General features: G+C 39.1%; 1 long non-coding RNA gene across 1 annotated transcript in view; it reads left to right on the plus strand.

Annotated features, from left to right (window-relative positions):
• LOC135315710 (uncharacterized) overlaps nucleotides 1-13864 on the plus strand; it is a 187758-nt gene extending 173894 nt beyond the window's left edge. Inside the window, exon 5 of the long non-coding RNA XR_010375213.1 lies at nucleotides 11195-13864. This is a non-coding gene — a long non-coding RNA (uncharacterized LOC135315710). The remainder of the gene's footprint in view (nucleotides 1-11194) is intronic.
• Nucleotides 13865-17921: the final 4057 nt, after the last annotated feature.

The following is a 17921-nucleotide window of genomic DNA, read 5'->3' on the forward strand; positions in this document are numbered from 1 at the left end:
TAGAGTGGGGAGGATAACCTCCCTCGACCTGCTGGCCACTCTCCTTTTAATGCAGCCCAGGATATCGTTGGCCTTCTTGGCCACAAGGGCACAGTGCTGGCTCATGGTCAACTTGTTGTCCACCAGCACCCCCAGGTCCTTCTCAGCAGAGCAGCTTTCCAGTAGTTCAGCCCCCAGCCTGTCCTGGTGCATGGGGTTGTTCCTCCCCAGGTGCAGGACCTTGTACTTGCTCTTGTTGAATTTCATGAGGTTCCCCTCGGCCCAGCTCTCCAGCCTGTCCAGGTCTCGCTGGATGGCAGCACAGCCTTCTGGTGTATCAGCCACTCCTCCCAGCTTGGTATCATCAGCAAACTTGCTGAGGTTACACCCTATCCCATCATCCAGGTTATTGATGAATACGTTGAACAGGACTGGACCCAGTACGGACCCCAGAGGAACACCACTATTTACAGGCCTCCATCCAGACTCTGCTCCATTGATCACGACCGTCTGAGTTCTGTTGTTGAGCCAGTTCTCAATCCAGCTCACTGTCCACTCACCTAACCCACACTTCCTTAGGTTAACTATGAGGATGCTATGGGAGAGAGTGTCAAATGCCTTACTGATGTCAAGATAGACAACATCCACTGCTCTCCCTTCATCGACCCAGCCAGTCACGCCATCGTAGAAGGCTAGCAGGTTGGTCAAGCATGATATTCTCTTGGTGAATCCATGTTGACTGTTTCTGATAACCTTCTTGTCCTCTACATGCCTGGAGATGTCCTCCAGGAGGAACTGTTCCATCACCTTTCCAGGGATGTAGGTGAGGCTGACTGGCCTATAGTTCTCCGGGTCCTCATTCTTGCCCTTTTTGAAGATTGGACTGACAATCATCATCTGGCTAGAAGACCACAACCTTTCTTTTTGGATTTGCTCCTTAGTGTAATTGCCCCTGCTTTTGTCATTTCAAGATTGAATGTTTGCACTATCCTTTATGAAAGACCTGTAACTTTAAATCATTTGGTTATTGCAGCTAGTGAGGAATGCAGATATTTATTATAAGAAATATTTTGTATGGGCAAAGGTGATCCCAATGCTCTAGAAACTGTGGGCGCTTCGGGCTGAAATTGAAGTTGCTGGCTCTGACATGGGACCTGATACATGGGGATATTTCTCCTCTGGGCCATGCTGTAGCAGCTGTAATCCTTAAACTAGAGCTTTCTCATTATGATAGAGGGGAACAGCTCTGATGGCTCTGAGCAAACTGAAATTGCTGCCTGTCCTGGGGTCAAAAGTTGCCTTTCTGTGGTGACTTTTCAGACTGCTATAAAAACCAGCTGTTTGAAGAGTATTTGGAGAAAGCTGAGAGCAAACTTCTCACAGCGATCATGGGAAAGGAAGTAATTTCTGTACATTGTTGCATTCCCACTGAAATGATTAGATTAATGCTGCTGGGTTTCATTGTATTGTATAAATTAATGAAGGTGCTATAGGAGCCTAGAGTCATAGATATGTCTTTTTATTATTTTAACTCTAAATAAATTCTGTAGGCGCTGCACTACTTGGTATAAATGTCCAGGGAAGTGATGAAACTTAACAAGACTGCCTCCTAGCTACAAAATGACAGCTACAGACAGATGAGAGTTTGTGACAGATTTCCAAGCACTGTTTTTCTGTGATCTCAGCATCAAGACAAATACTCTTTTGTGAAATATACATTCTGATTTCTATAGAGTGATAAAGTGATATTACCTCTGCCTAGCTTAATCTTAATTACCTGCAATTTATTTCTGCCCCAACAAAAGGTCATATGACCTGTCACCACAGAGATGGCCCTCTTGTGTTTTGAAAAAAGCCCTGTATATGCACAGTGCCTCCTAGCAGAGTGTTGCCACAGGGAGGTGGGCTCAGAGCACCATGTTCAGAACAAGGTAGCCCTGTATGGATGGAAAAGAAAATAGCATGATGCAGAGAGAGCAGCATGTTGAGACAGTCAATTGCTTCAGTAGCACTTTCAGAGCTGGGTTCCTTTGCTTTACAAATAAAGAACAGGTTCTCACAGGAGTGGCACAGAGAGATCTTTTTGGCAGAGCTGGCTGGATTACCATTAATGAAAAGTTGTGGCCAGAGGGCTGGATTTCTGTGACTCAGCTGGTGGTTCATCTCACCTCTGCAACCCTATCCTGAGGGAAGCTTGAGAAAAAGGCCATGTGAGAAGGCAGGCACACTTCCTGAAGCCAGACAGGGTGACATCCCTGTTGTAGTCATATGCTCTTTTATTTTGCGTGGTAGATTACTTTCCCTTTAAATACAAATGATAATTCTGGTTTACTACAAACATTACTACAATTCTATACTAGTCCAACTTCCTTGCATTGCCCACTCTACGGATTCACACATATACACAGAGTATGAAGTCAAGTTGGCAGCAGACAGTGTTTTATGAGTGATTAAGACAAGTGATAAAAACCAGAAGCTACTGACTTTGGTGAAGAGCACCACTCTGGAAACACTTGGTACTTCCTGTAGTTTACCTGTTGGTCACGTGGTTGTAAAGTTCTTGTTACAGCTTGTGTAATGTACGTGCACAGGTATTCTTGTACTTTCCAAAATTTGCTAGTGGCTTATTAACGTATTTTTTGTAAGGTGGGAAACAGGGCAGTCACTCTAAGATTTCAGCTATCTAGCTGAGCATAATTTAGATAGAGTTAATAGAAACTAGTTTATAGTTCTTGCTGCTGATCATTAATAGTCTTACAGCAAAAGAACAATTCTTTTTTACTCCAAATGGAAAAAAAGGAATAACCTAATCAAAATATTTCCACTGAACAGCGGAACCGGTGCCCGGAGAGGTTGCGGAGGCTCCTTCCTTGGAGATGTTCAAAACCCAACTGGACGTGGCCCTGAGCAACCAGCTCCGGCTGACAGTGCTTGAGCAAGGGTAGTGGGATGGGATGCTCTTCAAAGACCTCATCCAACCTCAAGTATTCTATGATTTTGTAATCAAGTAAACATAGCATCTCACAGTGCGAGGGAATGCAGGGTTTTGCATTGCATATTAATAGTTGATATTTGCAGTCTTAAATGCTAAAGGCTAGAACTTTGAACTCTACATTAATTTAAATTTAGAATACTGAATCTGAGTCAAAGGAATATACAAATATAAAGAACTGTAGACTTCACTCAGGAAAAGGACTTGCAAACATTTGAGTGGGGAGCTGAATCACTTCTCACACACATCAGTGAAAAACTGAAGTAACAGTTGAGAGTGGAATCTGCTCTTCAGTATCTTATGATAAGCAAGTAAATTATTTATCACCTTTTTGAGAAAGAAGCATTCAATACCAAGGACATCAGTGAAAGAAAAAAAAAAAGTATTCTCAGCCTCTGTACAGGCATATCAGTTCTTCCTATTTCCACATTTCTCTCCATGATTACATGGACATTCCAGAGTTAAGAGGTTTGCCGTGCATGCTACTCTGAGAACAGACTGGTGCAACATATCTATTTTCTCAGCAGATAAACATGATTTTTTTCCTGGCAGGTGGTTTTGCAATTGTATTTGGGCAGTCAGCTTTGCATATGGCTGCCAGAACGCCTGCCACTCAGGAATATATTTATAGAAACTGTAAACTAATTAATTCCCTTAAACATCCCAGTGATTTTTAAAGACATATTATGATAGTCTGTCCAGAGGGGATTACATCACTGCTTTTCTGGAGCTAATTTGCTTACCTGCTTCCCTCTTTCCTTCTGCCTTTCCTTTCTTTCCACCTGCCTCTAAAGCAAAAGTAACAAAACACTGTTCCTGAAAAGCCACGTGTTAAACCTCACACTTCTCTGAGACTGAGGGGCCTTGCTCTGCCCACAGGCAGGTGCCTGCCTCCACCCGGAGCTCCCAGCTCTGAGACCAAGGCAAGAGGTGAGTGCCAAAGCATTCTTGTAAAGCAAATACTTTCAGAAGGCACAGTGCCAACAGCTTGCTTCCCCCCAGCTCGGGGTCTCCTGGCCAGAAACTCTGATATTGAATAGTGAGCAAGCTCCTTTGCCACTTCTCTTACAGTGGGGACTTTGGTAGCATCTCTCTCTTTGTATGGGTGCTCCGGTATCCAACAAAAGCAAGCTCAAACTGCTGTCCCTCCCTCAGAGAGAAAGGCAAATGTGCTGCTGCTTATCTGCATGAAACCTATAGTAACTCAATACCTTTGAGATTACTGCTGCCTTGTCAAATTTGGCAGAAATTGGCCATATTCAAGCAGTTATGAAGAGGTAAATGGACAAGCAAGCACACCATATGTCTGCATAAGATCATTTCCACAAGCATAACATATGCCAGGCTAAAATCTGAGGGAGATTTGGACTTTTCTTCCAAAGATGGGAAAGTATTGTGTTCCTCCTCTGCAATTGCTTCAGTCATCCGATAGCTCTGTGGCTCCATGCCTATATTGTTCCCTCATTTCCTGACCCAGTGTTCAAGAATATATTTCATTCCTAGTAGGAGACCACCCTAACTCAGCTTAAAAACGTGTCATGAAGTGAAGGGGCCCTCAGACTGTATTTTGGAGCTGTTTCATATTGTTTGATATAACTGTGAGTTTGCTGGGCTAATGTGAGAGTCAGCGTCGACTCTCCAGCCTAGTGATTATGAAATTTCCCTGGGAATAAGAATATCTTGGATGTAGTCCCATTTCTAGTTTATGTTACTACAGAAGACGATTTGTGAGGAGAGGGAGAAGGAAAAAGCAGGGAAGGGAAGCTGTTGAACAGTACATGTGCTTTAGGTTATGGTACAAATGCAACTGTGCTTTTGTCTACCTATTTTAATTTCTGTCTCCAGTCTTCCAACACATATGTACAGCCAGATGCTAGCTGCATCCATGAGTAAATGTTCATCCTGAATGAGAGTTTGCACGTGGGTACAATGTGAGTTGAGTTCTTAAAGACTTGGATTCAGTGTCTTCCCCTGCTGCAGACTTTCTATGTACTTTTGCCATGCTGCTGCTCAGGAGAGGTCTTCAGTTTTCTACATTGACTGTAAAAAGGGAAAGTAAGGAGACTAAATTAGCCAGCCAAGACTGATACCTTGAAACCAGTTGCTGTAAGGGCTTTCTTCATGTCCTCTGTGACTTTAGTTTCCTGTCTGTAAAATGGGGATAATCATTCACTAATGAATACATTACAGTTGTTCATGTAGTCCAACCACAGTAAGCTGCTACCTTGCCTACACATGATGCTTGGGCACTCTGTAAGCAGCTTCTATGACTTTTCTAGAATAATCTGTGTTGTGAGCTGTTTGGATAGTAGTAAAATGCAATGAATAAATTAGGAAGATGTGCTGACTGAGCAGGTAGGAATAATATCAAGCCCTTTACTCACATAATAGTGCTAAAATGTCGGAGACTTTAATCAGATATTATCCTATTATATATGACTGGTTTAATTACATAATTATTTATTTCATGAATATGTCTACTTTTTTCAGCAGATACCCTATTCAAGCTATAGGATTTAACAAGCCTTAGTGAACATGGTCCCATTAGATGCATCATCTAATGGGAATGTGCCGGTTTCAGCTCATTTTCACAAACTAGCAAAGGCAATTCATTGTCTTAATAACAAAACTAACATTAAGAAAACAGATTTGGCACCAAAATGCACACAGAGTCAATTCTGGGTGGAAAAGAAAGTATTTAGCTGGATAGCTAATACAGGGCATAGCATTTTCAGAGGGAAATATGTATATGTGAGTAAACTAGGATTAAGATACTTGGTCTTATTTCTCAGCTCTGTCTCAGATTTTCTGCATGACTTTGGACAAGTAAGCTGAGGATTTCATGTTGCCTTGTTACTTAAACATTTACTTAGACCCTAACATGATGATGTAGTGCGCATAATTCTTGACCACAGGAAGCCCCTTCTCCAAAACCAGACAGAGAAATCAGCAGAATGCTAATTTTTACCCTCACACCAAAATGACTCAATTCACTAGACTATGAGAAACTCAGTTTAGTCAACCACAGTAACCCCATCAATCTAAACCCAGTGTACTTTTAAATGAGAAAAAGTATATCTTTATTTTAGGTATCTTTTTTCCTCAAAGGTTTCTGTGAGCAGTGATACTTATCTGAGCAGTGACACAGGTCTGCAGCTCTCATTCTTAGCAGGCATTCATCTTCATGCTGTCTGTGTTTGTATGTCTTGACTACCAAGAAAATTAAATTAAAACCATGTATTGATTGATTTACTTTCTGGTGTCACTCCTTACTTTTGGAATAGTGCACATGCTCAGTGCGCCTCTGTTCAGCAACATGAACAAGGACGTGTTTTCTCAGAATTTTTCTACACATAGCCCTCAGTGTTCAACTCTTCTATATACACCCTGGCTCAGCTGAGATGCAAAATTTGCTTGCTGGATTAGGTACCCAGCAAGTGGAGGGTTTTTTCCACAGACTGCAACATATTCCTTCACTCACTTCTGTTCCACTCTCCTTCAGTAGATTAATTTTTCTTCCTTTGAATGTTAACTGAGAGAGAAATTCTCATTTCAAATTTATTTACCCTCTTTACTGACTTTCTAAATAAATACAAGTTGTCGTCTTCATACTTGTCATCAGTCCACATCATAAAGTAAGGCTCACTTGTGCTAGTGATTGCTGAATTAACTTTAAAATCTGCTGCATTTTGTAGCTGCATTCACAAGATAATACTGGTTGTCAATTCCATATTATTCTGTCATGTCTTGCATCTCTGATGCATCACTGTTGATATTTCTTAAACCAAGTAGAGCATTATGAAGTTATTATCAAAGCCTTGCATGTAACTGTAAGCAGTTAGGGCTCATTGGAGCCCTATCCCAGATCCTTCAAATTCTCTGTAATAAGACAGTGGAACACCTTATACTGAAAAAAATCAAGTGGCTGAAGAAAAGGCTGTCAGGTGATTTCAATCTGGTTTTGTACTTGCTAGGTTTAAACAATTTGCATCAGGTTTATAGGTGTAAGTCAATGTTTGTGTCTTATGCTGAATTTCAGCATTTGACTGAAAAAAAAAATATTCCTTTTTTGGCCACCCACGCTAGAGGGTGAAAGGGGATCTTTTACATAGGATACTTCTTTGAGAGCTGGATTGTCATATGTAAGCATATTTAAAGGCATTTTCATCTGAAGTGAATATATATCCTTCTCCATCCCCTGTCCTCCCAGACATGAAGATTTTAAGGGGGAGTTTTTTTTTTTCTTTTGTGCCAGAAAAGTTAATAGAATTTATTGATACTGATATTTATATGTACATATGTGTAACTGTAACATAACTTAGGCCTTTCTTGCTTTATTACAAAATCCTCTTCTGCTACTCTCCGTATAGCAAGAATCTTCTTGTGTAAGGCAATATACTGACTGAGTAGCTGGATTATCCCTGAATAACCCAGCTAAATCAACAAAGGCTCACGCCTGTCAGCATGCTGTGTCTACACCGTACAACACAGGTAGGACAGAGCTGGGGAGAACATGTTAAAATTATCAGAGACTGAGCCAACATATGTATGTAAATAGAATTTTGAATTGTAGACTTTAGCCAAAGGACTGATTTTTTAATACATATGAAAGAACAATTTTACAAAATAATCTTAGTTTTTATGGATGCTTAGGTTAAGCATCAAGTTTGGGGAGTTCTTTAAACTTAGGAAGGAATTTCCTTGTCTGACTTGGTCCTTCCTGTTATACGTTGTACAGAGCAGTCGTTAATGTGGTTCTTCCAGGTACAGTTTTATACTCATGCTATACGTTGTATAGCATGGAAAGTAAAGATGCTGACTAAAATCTAAAATACTACATAGAAAATTAAAATCATCAAAGTGCTCATTACAATATCCTTTCAACTTGCTGAGTTGCCAAATGGAGGTAGCTGGCAAGATTATGACGAAACAACTTGTGTTGGAACTTTCTCACTCTCAAAGTTAAAATCTTCAACAGAAAAGGTTTTACTGCAGCAAAGAATATCACAGAATCACAGAGTCCCAGGTTGGAAGGGACCTCAGGGATCATCTAGTCCAACCTCTCTAGGAAGAGTAGTTTCTTGCCAGCTTCTCTGTCCTCATCCTCAGCAGTCTCTTCAAAAAATGCTACTGCATTGGCAACCTTAGGGCTGTCAAACAAACAATAGGTTATTTCACTTATAGATACAGAGTCAGGCCCCCCTTTCTTTTTGCAGATGGGGCTTGCTTCTGAAGGCAACCAAACTTCAAAATATGAAAATTCTCTGAGAGACAGGATTTTCTTTCTCCACATACCTCTATAGCCAAGGCAACCTGGCCACAAAGAGTACTTCAAACAGATCAGATGGTGTTGTTTATTTGAAATAAAAGTGCAATCAATAAGAATATCTGACAATTAAGTGGTGAAAATATATTGCTTCATGATAAGGCAATTTTTTGTTTGATACTTTGAGAAATGGATGTAAAATTAAAATCTTCAGGGTTAACTTAATTGAATTTCTTAAAGCCTGTGAGATCTTTCGGCTCAATCAACTGTTTGACTGGCGGTTACACATACCACTTAAGAGAAGAACAGACCATGTTAACATACTGGACTACAAATACGGGTGAAATGACCTCATGTTTCTTCGTGATGAACAGCTAAGCTACTGCAGAGTTATCAGACAACAGGAAGGGATTTAAATAAAGACTCCGTTTACTTCAAAATGCATGTTTCAGCAGCCAGCAGATAAAAATGCTGATGGAAAAACTGTGACTTGTGGAAAAGACACAGAATTGTGCAAAGTTTCTTACAGGGAGCGGGGCCCAAGGGAATCACATGTATGCCCAATTATGCTTGGCATGAAAACTGCAGTGATATTTTTCCAAAGGCAAAGTCACAAAACTTCGAAAAACAATTACTGCAAAAACAGTGTGATGAGGTGACACTCATCCAGATCTTGGTTCAAAATATCGTATTTTGACCAGAAACTTTACATATTTGTTCAGGAAGCTGGCTGTCCCACCAACTGAGAAGTGTATGAAATGTTCCTCTCTATCCAATGGGTTGTTCCCTGACGTGAAAATGTTTGACTGAGAGACTTGTCTCAGGCTGTTACTATTTGGTCAGTGAGGGCATCTCCTGACTGGTTACAAATCAACCCTTGTCAGTGACAAGCAGCCTATCAATTCCATTTCTCTGAAGTCTTTTTTAGAGAAGGCACTATGGAATTCAGAAAAAACCCCAGCAATACAGCTGTCAGCGTGTTGAATGAAAATTATGTGAATGAACTTTGTATTTTAAGGAACCAGTCACTGAAACTGCGAAACTCACTTTGAGATGAAATGTTTGTGCCAAAAGCGTAAGACACTATTTTTTGTAAGTGAATCTTTTGTTATCTGTCTCAGAAACCGCGTACCCGCGTTAAAGGCACTTAAATAACTGGTGAATACTTTTGTTCCACCAGCAAAGTAATGTTTAGCCTTTGGTTGTCAAAAGCATTTAGATAATGAACACCCATTGATTCCGCCATAAAGGAATACAGGGGAAGAGAGATTCTCAGTCCCGATTTCCAAATCCTTCCACTTAAATCGTAGCAATAAAAAGAGCATTCACAAACTGCACATTGGAGACAGCTCAGTTTATACGTTTTGTACTGCCTTTATTTTTACTTAATCGGCATGCTGTTAAGGCCAAAGTCCTGGTGGGATACAAGCTGTCTAAATGGATGCAGAGAATCTCTTAGGCGGGAGCTGGAGAGAAGCCAAGTGGAAGGCAGGCAGGTGAGCAAGCAGTATCCTGGCTGGTACCCTTCCCTCATAAAAGAGCGTGTACTCTGCACTATAGATCAGAACTCCTCGCATCCAAGTGGAAGCTTTCCATTAAGCTCCAGGGGCACTGTAGCAGGCCTTGTGTTCAAAACTGTGACCAAATTATGGACCCAGTGTATTCAGTCTGTTAACAGCAGTATGCTTTCACCAAAGAATAGCCACAAGAATGACTAAAGCACTCAGAAACATGCATTATGGTCAAAGACTCCAGCGGGCACAATCTGTTTATCCTAACAAAGACAAGGCTAAGGGGGGGACTTAATCACAGTTTGTAAGTAACTACATGGGGAATGGCAATGTCATAATGAAACGCTCATCAGTCTAGCAACTGAATATATGAGAAGAGCTGATGTCTGGAAATGGAAACAAGATAAATTTAGACTAGAAATCAGGTCCAAATATTTAGCAGTGAGGTTATTTAATCTTTGGAAGAACTTAAATGCGCCAAGAACTGTGGTGGATTTTTCATCCTGTAAAGTTTTTTACCTAGTTCAAACATAATTCAGGGAATCTCTATTGTCTATGCTATACAGGACATCAGGCTAATGAAAAGGAATGTCCCTTCTGGCTGTGTTATGAACGGATCCATTCTGGTGGAAGCACAGAGCATTCTGCTTCTGCAAAGTCAGGAAATGTATTTAAGTACCTGAACATGGATTTTGGCTAGAGGTAGTTGGGAATTTTTCACAGAAATGGTATTCCACTGTGAAGTGTAATTTCCAAGGGGGAAAAAAAGCATGATAGCATTTTTTAAGTGTCGTATTTTTCTGATGGAGAATTAAAACTAAAATTGCTATTTTATTTCATGTTAGTTGACCTGAATAAGGATATTGATTTTGTTTTGACACTGATCTAAATTATTTTGCTTCAGATCAATATTAAATAAATATAAAATAAAATAGCATTTTGCCATAGATAAATTCTACCTTTATAGAACTTACTTTCTTTTATAAGCTGGGGTTTTGGTCGAACATGTATTCTCTAATGCATTTTCTGGAATCATAAAGCTTACTTGAGCTAATGTATACTGTTGGTTGCTTTATTTGGTCCTGATACCTGCCTGTCTGCCTGTTATGGGGATGGGAAGCAAAAGTGGATTGAGAGAACAAGAAGATGAATTTTAATGCCGAAATACAACTGAATAACCAAACCACATATTTCTGAGAAATTCATATGTTTTGACTGAATGTGTCAAAATGGGACCTTTTAACACTTCTCAATGCATTTATTTTTTTAGTTGGAATTTGTTCAATGTTTATTTTGCTTCAAGATAAAACCAAATGTTGCAGAGATTTTGACTCTTAATTTTGCTCAGTTCCCATTTTCCGGTTAATTGTTTGGAAATCTGTCATAGAACACTCAAGCTATTAGCAATACCAGGTCTGCTATGGTTATGCTTTTTCTTTATTACAGAACAACTTTTATGGATGGATGGGACGCAGATTCCATATTAAGACATGTCAAACCTGAAGAAATAGGTGAAGCTTTGATGGCTGAGCTGCTGTAAGCAATTCACGTAAAAATCGAAGTTCTGAAGTCCCTTGCCTTATTCTGCCTTCCAGTATTTCCCCTGGAAGTGAAGACCCAACTTTCAGTATTAACCGCCTCTCTTCCAAATTAAAATGTAAACTAGTCCAGGTCCTCTTTTAAATGCCTTCTTTTCATTGCCCTTGAAAATATTGTAGGCCCAGGCAAGTTTGTCTCTCTGGACATTAGAGTAGACTTTAATGGGTTTTAGGGAACACAGAACATTAAGTGTTGTTGGGCTTTCAGGAGGCGCTTCTGGAAGTAGAGGCTGGTACTACATTAAGTAAATATTTAGCAGTGTCGAGACTCGGATGGTGGATACTGGAAGGATGCAGGGAGGAAGAGAGGCGTTGTAGGAGAGCAGTGGTACTGTTATGCCAGAGAGCGGTGAACATAGTGGAAGTGATGGCATAAGGAACAGTCCTGTCAGAAGAAGTTAAAAAAGAGCAACTGTGAGTTTTGAACATTATTTTTAAATAAATTAATTTTTCAATAATATCTCTTTCCTTACAACGGAGGAAAACCTTCCTTGTTCTTTTATTTATCTTGCCTTTTTCCACTAAAAGTATGGAGCTAAATTTAAGTGAGACTTAGGGTTTTTTTCTTACAAAGAAAATGCAGGAAGACAATTTAAAATGCTAACCTTTCTTTTTTACTCAAATATTCATTGGAAAGGGAACACTAACTTTTTTTCTTGTTCCAAAACATTTAGTCAAAATAGGGATTGGTTACTTCTTTTCAGTTGATCATTTCAACTAAACTAAAAAGGTAAAAGAATTCAGAAATTTCATTTTAATCTGCAAGACAAATTACATAATACTTTTGTTGACTGTCTAGTAGTTAGAAGTGGACTTGGTAATCTGAAGGAAATGTCAAGACTTCATATTTTTGCTTTTAACCTTATCAAAGTGCCAGAATTTTGGAATACTTTGTAAAGAAAAATGTTCTGAAGATTTTGTGGACTTAAAATTATCTTTTGTATCATGAAAATTTTAAACATAAAATTAATTTTAAAACCCCAATTTTTCAATTTTAGGAAAATTCAGTATTTGGAACATTTTGAACAAATTGTTGTTCAAAAGAAGTTCCTTTATATTCCCAGAAATCTAGTCAGTCGTACTCTAATTCCTTTCCACATATTTTTAAAAAAGCCATGGTTTTTAGGTTTCATCAGCAAGCAATGCACAGAGTGCAAACATAGACCAATTTAGCATGGTGAACTAGTGTAACAATCAGCTTACTAGACAGACAACTATTCATGGTATGTCTTGTCATATAGTTACTCATATTTTCCCTGAGATACTGTGGACTAGTTACTTGTTAAGCAACTCGGGTCACTACTTTTCATTCAAATAGGGTTATTTTTTTGGCTGAACGACTGAAGTAAAGAATATTAATTATGAATTCAGCTGTTTCTTCTGTTTGTGAATCATTCATGAATTAGGCCTGATTTCTGTGAATGCCATTTTTATTTGTCAGTAGTCTCTGAATATTTTCAATGAATAACTTAAAGCTTAAGGGTTTTTTGAGCACTGTTTGTCTTGAGACTATTCATTATTTATATCGAACTATTAGACATATGACATAGTTTAAGGAACTTGTCTGGAAGACCAGCATATTTTAATTATGGAAAAAACAAACACACACACAAAAAGAAAACCCAAACCAAAATTGAACATGGTAAAATGCTTCAGTCTAATATTTATTTGCAGAATGGTTAACAGAGCATGCATCTGGCCTCAGAACATTTTCCATGAGTATTTCATAACTTTCTCACCACCAAAATCTCAGCTCATTGATCAAATAAATTGTTATAAATCTGCTATCCATACATGGTAGATTTTATTTAATGGAGGCATGTAAAATATGTAAATGTATGTTTATAACTGTATTCGTGCACCCTCTTTTGTATAATAGTGTTGATTTAGTACTCCACTGAGGTCCCCTTTGGTGTTTATGTTTGCTTTCTCCTGTTGTTTTGTGCGTGTTTATTCATTCAAAATATGCATTTTTCAAACGATGGCCATTTGCTTTCATTTCTGCTTTACTTTCTTCCTTTACAGTTAATAACATCATGATAGTTTTGCCAATGAAGAAACTAGGCATGTTTAATGTTCCTACATCAGAACTCCACTTCCCTGTCCTCATCCCTCCAAATGCAAAATAAAATCAGCATCTGTTTAGACCCAAAATCTAATTTATAAAATACAGCAAATAATGTGACTTTGAAATTAATCTGCCCAGCAGAGAAAAAGTTGGGATTATTTCCTGTTAGCTCATTTCGAATGCTGAAACTATTAAAAAAAAAGAAAAAGCCCACTTACAACTTCAAAATAGTTCTGGTGTCCAAACCTGTTGCATATGGTGTCTGCTTCAGTGTGTGGCATGGCTTGCTGAGCTGTGACCCAGTGATTTTTATAAACTGAGTGCAGTAGCAGGTTCAGACTGCATGCTATTGTCTGCCAAGCTCTGTCAAGATACGCACAGAGAGAGAGCTTGTGTCCAAGAACAAATCTTTGACTGGTTGACACTAAAAAACCACTCTCCAAAACATAAAAAATCTAGGCACTTCCTAGACATGCAAAGCATTTGCTAGATATCAGATGTTTTGAAGGATGTCTTTTGTGTGATTTATTATTTATTGGAGAATTGTATTGGAAATACCTATTAGGGGAAATAAATAACTTTAAAATACTATGCAAAAGAGTAGTATTTTTGGTAAGGATTGGATCACAGTGGTATGGGTTTTTCAAAAGTCCTGATCATTCCACCAGAAATCAATGGAAACTGCAGCTGCTCAGCACCTCTGTAAAATCAGACCTTCTAGGAATTGGAATAGTAATGGCAATTATGTTATCAAGGGCAAAATTACTAGACCTATAAATTCTTTTGCTTCACTGTTATTCACTGAAAAGTGATTTACAAAAAACCTGTGTCTTAGGGATTTTGATTTTAATGTAATTCAGTGACTTTATGGCTCACTTGTTCCATTTCAAGGGAAGAACACATTGGTGCTATACCTAATAGCTGAAAGTTAATCCTTTCTTTTACCTTATTTTTTTTTTTTTTGACAGATACTGTCAATAAAAGTTTCAGGGGGTTAAATTCTGTCTCATAGTTGCACCAGCTATCACTGTCCTGTTACAAGGGAAAAAAATTGTAGGGCTGTAGATAATGGCAAAATGACCATGATAACAGTCTCATGCTTTTGTGAAAAAAAGATGAACACCATATTGGGGATGTAAGCAGGAGTCACATTTGTAAGGCACATGGTGTAATTCTCCCATTCTCTTCAGAAGTGGTGAGGCAATGGCTAAAATATTCAGTCCAATTCTGGGTACTGTGGTTCAGCAGAGATTTGGATTAGGAGAAGAGAATCTTCAGAAAAATGAAGAAAAACATTGTCAGACATACTGAAGGAAATTATTTGTTTAGTTGCTTCAGGTTGGGAGCAGCTGCCAGCAGGACCATGCAGGTAGAGCCAACCCTAACAGGAGACAGGGAGTTTACCAGATCACCTTTTTAGGTCCGTTCCCATCCTTGTGTTCTTTGATTGCATGGTTACTCTGTGCCTTCCATGGATCTCATTGGCTTGAACCTAAACATTGGAAAAGACATTCAATACAGCAAGGAGGAGCGGAATCTGTTCCTTATCTGAGCCTAGCTTCTTTCCTCATCCTGTCTTGCTGTCCTAACCATTGACCTGCTTGCCACTCCTGAGAAGGAACGTTTTCTCCCTTTGCTTCATTTCCATCTCCAAAAGTTTTGAAAGGCCCTGGCTGTATCCTTGGTCTGCTTGTGCTTGGCTTTCTCTTAAAAAAAAAAAAAAAAAAAAAAAAAAGAAGAGAGAAGAAAAGAAGAGAGGTAGAAGCCTAAATCTGGACAAGAAAACTAGTTTATGTACTGCTCTGAAATGGTAACAGCAGCTCTGATGAGATGGCCCTGTTTCAAAACCTGTTCTGACAGAGCTGCCTCCTGTTGATGATCAGTGTGGGCAAACTTCTCACTCACAGACGGTGAAGGAAAACAACTGTGTGTAACGACAGACTCTCTGGCAACAGTGGAAGATCCTTAGTAAAACAAAACAAAAGTTGGGCTTCCTGACTCAAGAGGTTTCAGACTAGCTCCTATTCTGAACAGGGATATAACACGGAAGGTCTCAAAAATGTTTCTAAAAAAATAACCTAGGCTGGCGTGGAAGGGAATGGTCAGCAGAGTTTAGTCGTTAATTACCTAGCAACTTAAAGCACAGGGTCCTTTTCAGCCCAGATTTCCCAGTGTTTCAGTGTTTCAAAGCAGTCTGTCTGAACTATAGTAACTCAACAGTAAAAATAAAACCCCTCCACTTTTATAAGTGGGGATCCTTGTAGAAACTAGATCCTTTGCCTGCAAAAAGTTTCAGTTTTGGTGAGCCGACAAAAAAGTTTCATTGTTGAACTCTCTGACTTTGTTCCTACCCCTGGAAACTTGTTTGAGTAAAATAGCAGGCTATAACACTAGCCAATGTACAGGCGGCCTCTCGACAGTGCATTTATTTGTCACCTCATTCACTTCAGTGGGTGCCTTGCCAGCAGGCTTTTGATTTCCAGATTTTTGTTGCAAATTACAGCTCTCCAATGTCAGCTTTAACCCTGCCTCTGTCCTTTTGTATTATCTGTATTCTTTTTAATTAGGTGGTGCAATTTATTCCCCTTAAATCGGTGTGATGTGGTAAAAGGTCCACACTTGGTGCCAAAATTTTGTTAGTTAAACAGCATTTGAGTCCCAATAAATTGTGTTGTCCTTCCTTTGTCATGGTGCAGCCCATGATAGTTTAGACATCATCTTGGCTGACTTCATGCTTTGTTATGACAGCTTGTTTGTCCCGCCCAGAGACAGATATCAACCTTTTCCTCATCTGTGGTTATTCCATGGCATTTCAGAATGTAGATGGCAGCTGTGTTAAATACATGCAGAACCTCTCTGTGTCATTATCAGAGAGACCTCTCCCTCTGTGTAATGGTACTTGTTAAATCAGGATTTTTATCTGTCTCTGGGCTTGGCCTGCAATCCTCTGCATATTTGGTTCATTTCAGGGACCGAGCAAATGTTACAGGAAATCTCGTTCCTAATAGCATTAATACAGAACATTGTTTTACTGCCTGGTGTACAGGACTCTCATATTTCATATTGAATCAACTGATAAGAAGGAAGGGAACAGTAGAAAGAAAACATAATGCGTGCACATTCTATCTCCATAAAGAATACGTTAAGCAAAAAATCCAAGCAACAGATGGCTCAGAAATAGTATGGGGATCTGACAGTGGGTTATCTCTTTTGGGAAGGGCTATCCTGATGAAGCCAGAATTATTTCTATGTGCTGCCCAAACTTTACTTGGAATTAGGATCCAGCTCAATAGCAGCAAGTACCCAGCCTGAAAGAAAATAAATTTATGAAAATGTTTTCCAGTATTCCCATCCTATTGTATTAGGTGTTGACAGGTTATGTTGTGGTTCATTGGATTACACAGTATCATGTCGAATATAAAGAATATTATTTAATGCAGAATGACTTGGAAGGAGTGGATTAAATGGAGAAACATGTTGTGAGTCCTAAACAAAACCTTTTTGGTTCGGCAATGGAGGAGACTTCCTTTTGGTGCCATGTTACATAGTATGAAGCTACTAGCAGAGTTCACTGAGTGCAAATACATTTGAGCACTTGTTGGATGTGGGCTTCATAGGTTGCTAGCTTGGGAATGCACATAAAATTATTTACATGCAACCACTATACTTCTGCCAGTTTGATTAGATGACTGGATATGATAGCCCTAATTATAAAGTGAGATTACTGAAAGAAAATCTTGCTGAGATCCATCAATATTGAGGTAGTGAAACAATTACAATGGTAGACCATATGAATGTCAAAATAAATGAATGAACTCTAGCCAGTGGAAGTTATAATGCTGTTAAACAAATGAGATTAAATCCTGAAAGCAATCAACACATTAAATGTGTCAATTCTGCAGTCCTGATCAAAGTAAGGAAACTGGACTGAAACTATTGCAAATGCATTTAGTGGGTATTGGAGCCACAGCTTATTCTAGACCTGCATGTGGATTGTTCTAAAATGGACTGTCTGGTACAATAATATGCCTACTTCCATTGTTCTGCACAATTTCTGTAATTGTTAGAATAGATCTGATATAGACTGATGAAGTATAAGACAGTCTATTATCTCTGCTCCTTGCAGCCTGGCAGAGAAGTTGGGTAGGGCTATCTAGAATAACTTCCAATCATTAGCCCGTATCAACTTCAATATAGACTTCCAGGAAGGCGAATCACTGTGGACTAGAGCACTGATGCCTTCATTTAGCAGAAGAAAACCAGGTGTACATATATCATGATGTGAAGATCCCTGGTTAACGGTGTGTGTTGAACAGGATTGCGTCCATGGTTTTGAAACCTGTTCCCACAAGTTGTAGCCAAGTGTTTATGGAAGGCACATTGCTTTCTAAGACATTTTCATTTTTTCTCAATCCATTATTCTGTTATCATGCGATAGAATGTGTTGGATTCCAATGTTATAAATATTTGGGAAAAGGGCCAAACCAGTATTACATTGATGTAACTC

This window comes from Phalacrocorax carbo, chromosome 1 (genome assembly GCF_963921805.1).
Source record: "Phalacrocorax carbo chromosome 1, bPhaCar2.1, whole genome shotgun sequence".
Taxonomy (NCBI): Eukaryota; Metazoa; Chordata; class Aves; order Suliformes; family Phalacrocoracidae; genus Phalacrocorax; species Phalacrocorax carbo.